The sequence below is a fragment of the Talpa occidentalis genome, unplaced genomic scaffold (genome assembly GCF_014898055.3).
Source record: "Talpa occidentalis isolate TD23 unplaced genomic scaffold, MPIMG_talOcc4v2.1 talOcc4.13, whole genome shotgun sequence".
Lineage (NCBI taxonomy): Eukaryota > Metazoa > Chordata > Mammalia > Eulipotyphla > Talpidae > Talpa > Talpa occidentalis.
In genome coordinates, this window is record NW_023601322.1 from 35,327,850 (window position 1) to 35,337,146 (window position 9,297).

The following is a 9,297-nucleotide window of genomic DNA, read 5'->3' on the forward strand; positions in this document are numbered from 1 at the left end:
AATATCGAGCAACTGGGGGTGACATCTGTGACTGGAAGTTTGATTTTTGTGGAATCTGTGGATTCCAACTAAGGTTGACCCTTAGTTACTCTGAACATCAGATCTTGACATTTATAGTATACTATCCTAATGTGGATAAGAATATGCAAAGTGTGTGTGTGTTTGTTCATTTTTTCCAATTCAGGAGGCATTGGACAAACTACCACTCAGTGGGGTTGGGGTGGAAGGATATTAGTCTTGTAGTTCAAAATCCATGAATAAAATGGAAAGATGGAAAGTGTTTCATAAGTACAAATGTAGGGTAAGGAAAATGTCAGGCTTTTCTGCCCTCCCGCCATCAGGATAGATGATGGATCCTTGCGGTCCTGAATGCATGCCTGATGGCGGGCACCTGGAATAGAGTGTGGGCATAGGTAGATGGGATTCACCTGGGCTGAGACTGGGCTTTTAAGGGTGGAGTCACCGGGACGCCAGCAGAAGCTGAGAAAGAAGCTGAAGAGAAGCCAAGAAGCCGAGAAGCTTAAGCCGAAAGAGAAGAAGCCCGAAGCAGAAGCAGAGAACGCCAGAGAGCCCAGATAGAGTGAAGATTTGCTGGGGGCTGGGAGGACTGCCAGCCTCCTGGCCCCCCAGCACCCCTGACTGCCATGTATCCGCTGAACCCAATAAAAACCTGCAAAAAACCACTGAGGACTCTGACTCCTCCTTTATCCGGTCTGCATGGGATCAGAGAACCTGCACTGTGTCCTGTTCCTGCCTTTACAACAAACTATTCTAAAAAGTTATATATTCAATCAATGAGTTGTGAAAAAAAAAATCAAGCCAATAAAACTGGGCCTCCCTGGTGGTGCAGGTGGTTGAGCGCTGCGCTATGAAGCTGTCTGCAGCCTCTGCAGTGCGGGTTTGATCCCGTCGGGCTGGCGAGAATCCCACATGGTGCAGCAGACCTCTCCTGTCTCTCCCACTGCTCCCCTCAGCAGTGTATCTCTTCACTCTGCCTGTTCTATTCCCTGCTCTGTCTCTGGTGAATCCTCTCACCCTCCTGCGAATCTGGCCTGTACCCTGGTTCTTGTATAAATAAATAAATCTTAAAACAAACAAAAAAAAAAAAACCCAATAAAACCAACAATACAATAGCAAACCAAAACAACATCAGTGACTATTTCCCCTAAAGAAAGAAAATATAGGAGATTGAGCAGTAAACGTTTAAGCTCATTTCCCTGACTTAATACATGAGGAAATTGAGACTCCTAGAGACAAGGGACCCCTCCAGGCTCATGCCCCACCCCCAACTCCAGGTGATAGAAATGCACGGTGGTGAGGAGCAGTTCTGTGGGACTCAAAATATTTTGGCCTACAAATAGTGTTATAGGAAACCTAAGAACTTTTCTCAGGACGAAGGAGGGAATGATGAGACAGAGGGTCCCTCATTCCTGTTACTAGTGATCATACTCTACTCCTCATTAGAAAAAACCAAGTGAGTGATAGGCAAAGAGACACCAAGAGACTATCAGATTCCAGGAGCACTCACTAAGGGGTTTCTTTGACACCGAACACCTGCCTCAGTTTCCCTCAGCCAATAAAAGGAAACAGAGTTTGAGGAGAAGGAAAGTAGTTTAATTTGTCGATAAACTGAGGAGGGCAGCAGACTTGTTTCTGAAAGACCACCATTCTGCTCTTTGACAGAGAGCAGGGGTATTTATACAAAGGAGTCAAACAAAAGGGAGATGGACAAGGGTCAACATGTCCTTTTGATGCGGACAACCAGAGATTTCAGGTTTGCACCAGCTTGCGTTGTTCACACTTGATGTTTAACTTCCTTAGATGTTTAACTTTCTTATTATCCTCTTAGGCATACCCTTCCTTTTCCTTAGAATGCAAGAAGACAAACTTGTTAAATGCAATAGATAGGAATGCTTATCTGATGGGGCAGGAAGAGACACCTGTCTTGTTTCACTGTATCATCTTCAAGCAGGAATTTTACAATCTGGGCTGCTAGTGTCACTTTGTTCCTGTGAGGACAGAGTGACTTCACCCTTCGGTGCCACCCTACTCTGTCCCTGTGACTGTTCTCCTTTGTTCTACACCTTGGCCATCTCCACTTACCATCCTGGCTTTGGCAGGGTCGTGGCATCCAGCTCTCCATGTCCATGATGATTAGCTGCCCAGAGAATGAAGAAGCCGAGTGCAGAAAACAGCATGGGAGCTCTGCTGAGCTGGGTAAGCACTTTGACCCTCCCTAGATCTCCCTACTGCTCACAGGACAGCTCTCCCGACCTTTGAGTCACCCCTTTGTCATCGCTCAAGAAAGGAGCCCAGCCTCCTGCTCACACCTTTGGGATGTATTCCTGGCTTCCTGTCCACAGCTCCTGCATCTGATACATTTGTCAGCGTGGGCTGGGGTGTCAGTGCCTTCCTCTGACTGCTTTGGTTTCAAGATGAGTCACAATTATCACCTCCATCTGCCATTTCTGTTCATTACCTGCTTTACTGTCTACTTGGGCTCATTTCTTTCCACGAAGTGGAGAATTATCATAACTATACCCCAAACTTCTATATTGGGCTAATCTGTTTTATCTCTGTAGATTAGATTCTGAAAAGATGAGAAAAGATCATATGGGAAAGTTGCACTTACCTAAAACTTTAAGCTTGTTTAAGTCAGTTTCTTCCAGGTCCATAGAACAGAGGGAATCATTTTAAAGTTAGAAACACTTTTATCCTCCATGGTCTCTGTTTGTCTCAACATTCTTGGCTGCTTGATATTTTGAAGCTGGTTTGTTATTAAAGATAATGTAGGCTAGATTTTAAACCCACGGTGTCACAGTTTTTTTTTTTTTTTTTAATGTTGGAGGATGCTATGAAACTTAAAAAGGAAAAGAAAATTTTATGACATTCATTGAATACTTATATAATCATGTCTAAGTAAAATTAAGCGATGAATTCACGATAACCACGACCATACCTGGCCTTGGCCATGTCCAGCCTCCCTCTTTGTTCACTTCTTTGTGCAAGAGGGGAGGAGGCAGAGGTAGCCAGCCAGGCTGTCAGCATCACAGACTGCATGCAGGCTCTCATCCTTATTCAGGGCACAGTATCAACATTTATTTTTGCACAGTGACAGGTTTCATCTGGCTGCGGAGAACAAGGAAATAGCTTTATAACCCAGTATTTTTACTTACCAAAGAACTTGGTGCAGGAAAGTTCGTATATGTTGGTGAGTAAAATGCTCCTGAAAACTCTCAGGGAGAGTTGTGAGGGTGGAGGTGCTTGAGATATTAGGGGAGGCTGTCTAGGTGACCTCTGACTAAAACAAGCTTCACTGTGATGCAGCCGTATCTATGGGTGACCAAAATTTCTTTGGGAAATATCCTCTTCAATCCTGTCATTCTGGGAAAGAATGCTCCTTCCAAACAGCAGAACCCTCTTAACTCTCTGGGTCAATGAAGAGAAAGAGAAGTTCCCCCTAGGCCGGATGCCTCCTACTATGAGTACCCAGAGGCCTGAGTAAATGAGACCAGCTGAGGGAGTCTAATGCCATTGCAATTGCCAAAGAACATTTTGAGTGTAATTAAAATTTTTTTTGCAAATCTTATTATTTTTGTTTTTAAACTTTCTTGTTTATTTTTTCACAATATAGCATTTCTCCCCACACCAGAGTTTTCCCACCACCAAAGTGCCCATAGTCCTCCACTGCCCTCCACCAAGACCTCCTCCAGCCTGTTCTCTGCTCTCTCTCCCTCATTCCCGTCCCCTCCTGAGAGCTGTCTGCTTTCAAGGGTCAGTCTTGCAGTTTGTCTTTGTCTGATCCGGTTTCCTTTCTCTAGATTAATCATATGCAATTTTTCTTCACAAAAGCGTTTCGTTATTATTATAAATAAAACATGAACCTATATGTGAACACCTACTTTTGCAGACTTGTGCCTTGGTGGGTGGGAAGATAGATTTTTCAGAACTGTCTTACATTCATTGTTGTGTGAGATGGAATACTAGGAGCAGATGCCATTGGAGCCACATAGCATGTCGTCTTTGCTCCCCTGCTCTTCATCAAAGGCCGAAAAGCAAGCACAGTGCTTGGAATGACTGAACTAAGTAAAGATGGGCAAAATGGCACATTTTCCATATTTAGATTTCAACATATTTCTGTGTCTAAATTAGCATCAGCAAGAGAAGTTTTCCTGCTAAACAAGGTGGAGGTTGTGCTTTCAAGGCTTAAACTTTTTTTCTTACCCCTGCGTAAACAGAGTGTTCCAGAAAGGATTTGCCACCATCCTTACTTGCAGGGGTTTGCTCATTATAGATCCAGTTCTGAAGTTCAAGGTAAGATATCTGCAAATTGCTACCCATAATGCACTGACCCCAAGAAGCTAATATTTTCCACTCTGTTTTATGAATTATGTTGATGTCATGAAAATTTAAAAAGGAGAATTCTTGCCTGTGGAGTAACGATGCTCAATGGAACCCTAGCAAAGATGAAACTTGCTAATTAGACATTCAATGAGCAACTCAGGCACAGTAGAATGTTGAAAAGGAAAATACAAAGAGAATAAATTTCTAAACAGTATTTGATTATAACCCTCTTAAGATAAGGGGGGGGAGGGAAGTTGGCACTTTTCTTTCTCTTTTCTTTGGAGCTGATTGATATAGTTAGACTTGTAAACAGAAGGACACTCTCCACATACAGGGCAAGAGCAGAGAGTCCCCATGAGGTAGTGTTTCTCTTTCAACTGAAATGTTCAGAGACTGAATAACATATTATCAGAGATGTTGTGGAGAGGTCAAATAAATGATGATTAAGGTTTCCGAGAAAGCCAAAATTCTATAGATCCACAATTTTATTAATATTTTTACTTTCAAGGGAGTAAAGAAAGGGAACCAATATTTTGCAACATCTACTAAATGGCAATTGCCTCTCAAACAGCATGAAGCACATGGTTATTCTTAATTAGTGCTGGTAATTTTCAACTTCTTTAAAAAGAAGAAAAGAAAAGAACATAAATTTACATATTTTAAAAAATTTCACCTGCATTGTGTTGCCTGATTCTCCCATGAGCCTGTGAGGCTTGGGGGCATATGTCTGCATTCCCATTTTGTAGGTGGGGTTGCTCACCAAGCAGGCTGGGAACTGATCCCTAGGCACCAGCTAGATCAATGAGGGCTCATCTAGGGCTGATGAATAGAGTGACCAATTGGCATCATCCATGTGGTTACCAGCATCTGTAACAGTTCCAGAAACAAGAAGCTGTGTATGCCAGTTCCAGAACTCTTTTTCACTTGTAAAATGAAAAGATAGATAACTACCTGGTCTATTATAAAGATTGATTAAACAATATCTTGAAGATAAACAATGGTTTAGATGCAGGGTTTTTTTTCTTTAATTTTGCAGACATCTTCCCTGTCTCTATGTAACATGCTCAGAATGCAGTTGTTTGCTTGTGATTATGATTTGTGAGGGGGTGTAAGATAAAATTGTTGTGTACCATAACAATAGTAATTAGTGATTTATAATAATTTAATATGCCAGTGCAATTCAGTCACAATTTTAAAGTGGCTATTTATTGCATTTGTTCATATTGTCTCTACTGACTAAATAAAAATATCCCTAAAATATAAAAAGATAGAACAAATCATTTTTAAGGTGCCATAGTTGCACGACAATGTACAAATAGTTTGGTGGGTTTTTCTTTTATCTAGGTACATTTAATACTTGGTTATTACAACCTATGTTTTGTAAAATTAAGTAATATTATCAAAATTTATAAATTAGAAATGACATACAAAGGGATTAACCAGTTTCTGGTTGCTAGGCATTTAGGTTATAAAGAATCATAGTGAACACTTATTGGGCATGCCAGACACTAAATGAAGTAGCTATTATTTTCTTTTTTTTAAAATGAAAAAGCAGGCTTACGCACAGCAAAGCCAGAATTTGAAGCATCTGTTTTTCTAGCCAATGTATCCTCTAATCACACATAAAAACTTAATTTAAAAATTATTTTATTGAAGTCATCTTGCATTACAACATTTTATTTTTCAGGCATGCACCATTAAACATCAGCATCTGTATATACTATATTGTTTACCACTAAAGTCCAATTCTAGCCTTTACTCCACAATTAACACCTATTACCCAATTTACCTTTCCTCCCTTTCTGGCAAATACTAATTGGTCTCATAATCTAGCAGATCATTTTTAAAAATTTCATCCATTTGTTAGGTTTTTCTATACACTATATATAAGTAAAATCATATAGCACTTGTCTTTCTGTATCTGTCTCACTTATTTCACTGAACATAATATCCTCTAGGTCATCCACGTTGCAATGGCAAGATTTCATGGTGCTTTTTTTTTTTTTAAGATTTATTTATTTATGCATACAAGAGCTGGGTACAGGCCAGAGGTGTGGGGAGTGAGAGGATTCACTAGAGACAGAATGGGGAGAAGAACAGGCAGAATGACTGAAATACACTGCTAAGGGGAGCAGTGGGTGAGTCAGGAGAGGTCTGTTGCACCATGTGGATTGCTCCCTGGCTGTCCAGGGGATCCAACTTGTGCTGCAATGGTTGCAAACAGCTTCATAGGTTGTGTCTTAACCCCTTGTGCCACCAGGGAGGCCCGATTTCATGTTTTTTGTTTTTTTGTTTGTTTGTTTTATAGCTGTGTATTATTTCACTGTGCAGATATACCACATCTTTATCTAATCATATTTGAATGAGCACTTCGGTTGTTTTCAGTTCTTGGCTATTGTAAATAATGCTGCAATAAACAAGAAGGTGCATATATCTGTTTGAACTAGGGTTTTTATGTTTTGCTAGTAAATACCTGAAAAAAGAAGTAGGATTGGGCCTCCCTGGTGGCGCAGCTGGTTGAGTGCTGTGCTGTGAAGCTGTCCACAGCCTCTGCAGCATGCGTTTAATTCTTGGCCAGCCAGGGAGCAACCCACATGGAGTGGCAGACCTCTCCTGCCTCCCCAGCTGTTCCCCTCAGCAGTGTCTTTAGTCTGTCTCCCTGTTCTGCTCCCCATTCTGTCTCTGGTGAATTCTCTCACCCTCGCGTGCCTCTGACCTGTACCCCAGTTCTTGTATAAATAAATAAATCTTTATTAAAAAAAAAGAAGTGGGATAATTATAGTTTCTATTTTTGATTTTTTGAGGAATCTGCATATTGTTTTCTATAAAGGCTGAACTAATTCGCAAGCCCACCAATGACTTCCTTCTTTACATAGCCTCTCAAATACTTGTTGCTTCTTAGTTTTGGATAATAGGCATTCTCACTGGTGGGAGGTGATGGCTCATTGTAGTTTTGATTTGCATTTTCCTAATGGAAAAGAGATGATGGACATCTTTTCGTGTGCCTCTTGGCCATCTGTATGTCTTCCTTGGACTAGTGTCTGTTCAGATCTTCTAGCCATTTTTTACTTTTTTTTTGGTTATCGTTGCTATTGTTGAATTTCATTAGTTCTTTTCATATTTTGACTATTAAGCTCTTGTTGGACACATGGTGTGCAAATACCTTCACCCATTCAGTAGGAATTTTTTTGTTTTGATGAAAACATTAATTTTTCTCCTTCCTTTTGTGGAGAAAAGCTTTTTAGCTTTTTATTTTTGCTTTTGATTTCTTTGCCATTTGAATTGAGCCCTTAAAGGTATCTCTAAGTCTGATATTAAGGAGTATATCTCCTGTTTTCTTCTATGCATTTATGGTTTTAGATCTTAAATCTGAAGCTTTATTACATTTTGAAATAATTTTTGTGTTTGGTGCAAGTGATCTAAACCAATGCTTTCTATGTACATATGACTGTCCAGTTTTCTCATCACAGTTTTAAAATGAAGTGTTTATCTAAGACTAGTTGTTCAGACTATTGTGTTTTGAGGATCAAAGGAAATTGACTGCAGATATTTTTTTCTGCAAGAACTTTCCATAAATTGTCACTTAAATTTAAAGTTCCCAGAAAATAAGGACTTGCGTTGTAACTCAAAGAAAACATGTCTAATTCTAAGGTTACCTATAGTTAAGAATCTGTTCCCAAATAATTGATTGACATTTAGCATTCAAATGAGAAGGGTATAAATGGAATATGGAACCTATGGAAATATAGAACCTTCACTAGCTTTATTTCCTTCCTGAATGAGAGGGCAGCTGTAGGTGCTTCCATTATAATTTTATTGATGATATATTATTGCTTTTAGGTCTAAAAGGGAAATGAGAGACCACAATTCTAATACGAAAACTAAACCAAGAACAGTATTCCCTAAAGGCTAATAAATCTACCTTTTTAAAAACATAGAAATTTTAGTTAATTTAAATGATCACATCTGTGATTCAAAATACATCAGGCCTTACAGAAAACAGCTGGGTCCAGAAGCCAAGCTGGTGAAGGCTGAATACATTGTAGCAGGGAGATAATTGGTCTCAGAAGTAAAGGTTTCCAAATGTGCTGCTATTCAACATTATTTCAAGGAGTGTCTCTGGAGGAAGATTGATCTTGACATGCCATTCTTCTTTCTCTGGTGTCCTCTGACAGTGCATGAAGACAATGACAGTTAGCAGGGGAGCTGGAGAGAAAAGTTCCCAGAGCACTTGCAGGAGACACATTCGTGTGGCAGACAAAGTCGATCAAGATGTGGACTCTTTGTTCAGTCCACTGACTTCAAGCAAGTCCCAACTCTGTGAGCAGAGGAGTAAGACCATTTGAAGAGGTGTCAAATGGTTTAGGAGCAGGGTGAACATTGAGGTAGTCCTTTATGCCAAAGGTTTCCCCATCCACAGGCTTAGAAACCCTGGGAAGTAGAGTGACTTCTATCAATGCTGGATTTTTTTTTTATGTCCTCAAGAGTGAGTTTTGTGCACAAAAGAGATTATTGAAGGATGACTCTAGTTTTAAATATTAATATTCTATTCAACAAAGTTACTCATTCAAGACCTGAATTTTTCCTTTAATTTATAAATTTTACATTTTATGTATATACTGGTAAATTTTTGTAGGTCATTTTATTAATGTTTGGTACCATTTCCAAACTTAGACCATTAACCTCCTTTAAATATTTTAGTTGCATTTATAAATTTAATATTACTGACCTCCTTTTTTACATAATCTATCTTATTTAACTCTTTCCCAAGTTCTCAGGTAACTCCTATAAATCTAATGAATTCACCTTGTGAATAATGTGAATTTTAAGATCCTGTAAGTCTGTGGTTTTCAAAGTGTGGACTCTGGGCCAGCAGTATCAGCATCACCTGGGAATTGTTAGAAATGCAAGTTCTCAGACCTACTGAATAAGAAACTGGGGATCAGGAACAAC

At 39.7% G+C, this 9,297-nt stretch overlaps 2 long non-coding RNA genes across 2 annotated transcripts; one reads left to right on the forward strand and one right to left on the reverse strand.

Moving 5' to 3' along the window:
* Window positions 1-1,844: 1,844 nt before the first annotated feature.
* Window positions 1,845-2,979, reverse strand: LOC129145598 (uncharacterized). The gene is made up of 3 exons (XR_008551380.1): window positions 2,960-2,979; window positions 2,633-2,860; window positions 1,845-1,866 (listed from the first exon to the last, which is right to left on the reverse strand). It is a non-coding gene; the product is annotated as an uncharacterized LOC129145598 (long non-coding RNA).
* Window positions 2,096-8,538, forward strand: LOC129145597 (uncharacterized). Its single transcript, XR_008551379.1, has 3 exons — window positions 2,096-2,217; window positions 4,239-4,314; window positions 8,520-8,538. It is a non-coding gene; the product is annotated as an uncharacterized LOC129145597 (long non-coding RNA).
* The last annotated feature ends 759 nt before the right edge of the window (window positions 8,539-9,297 follow it).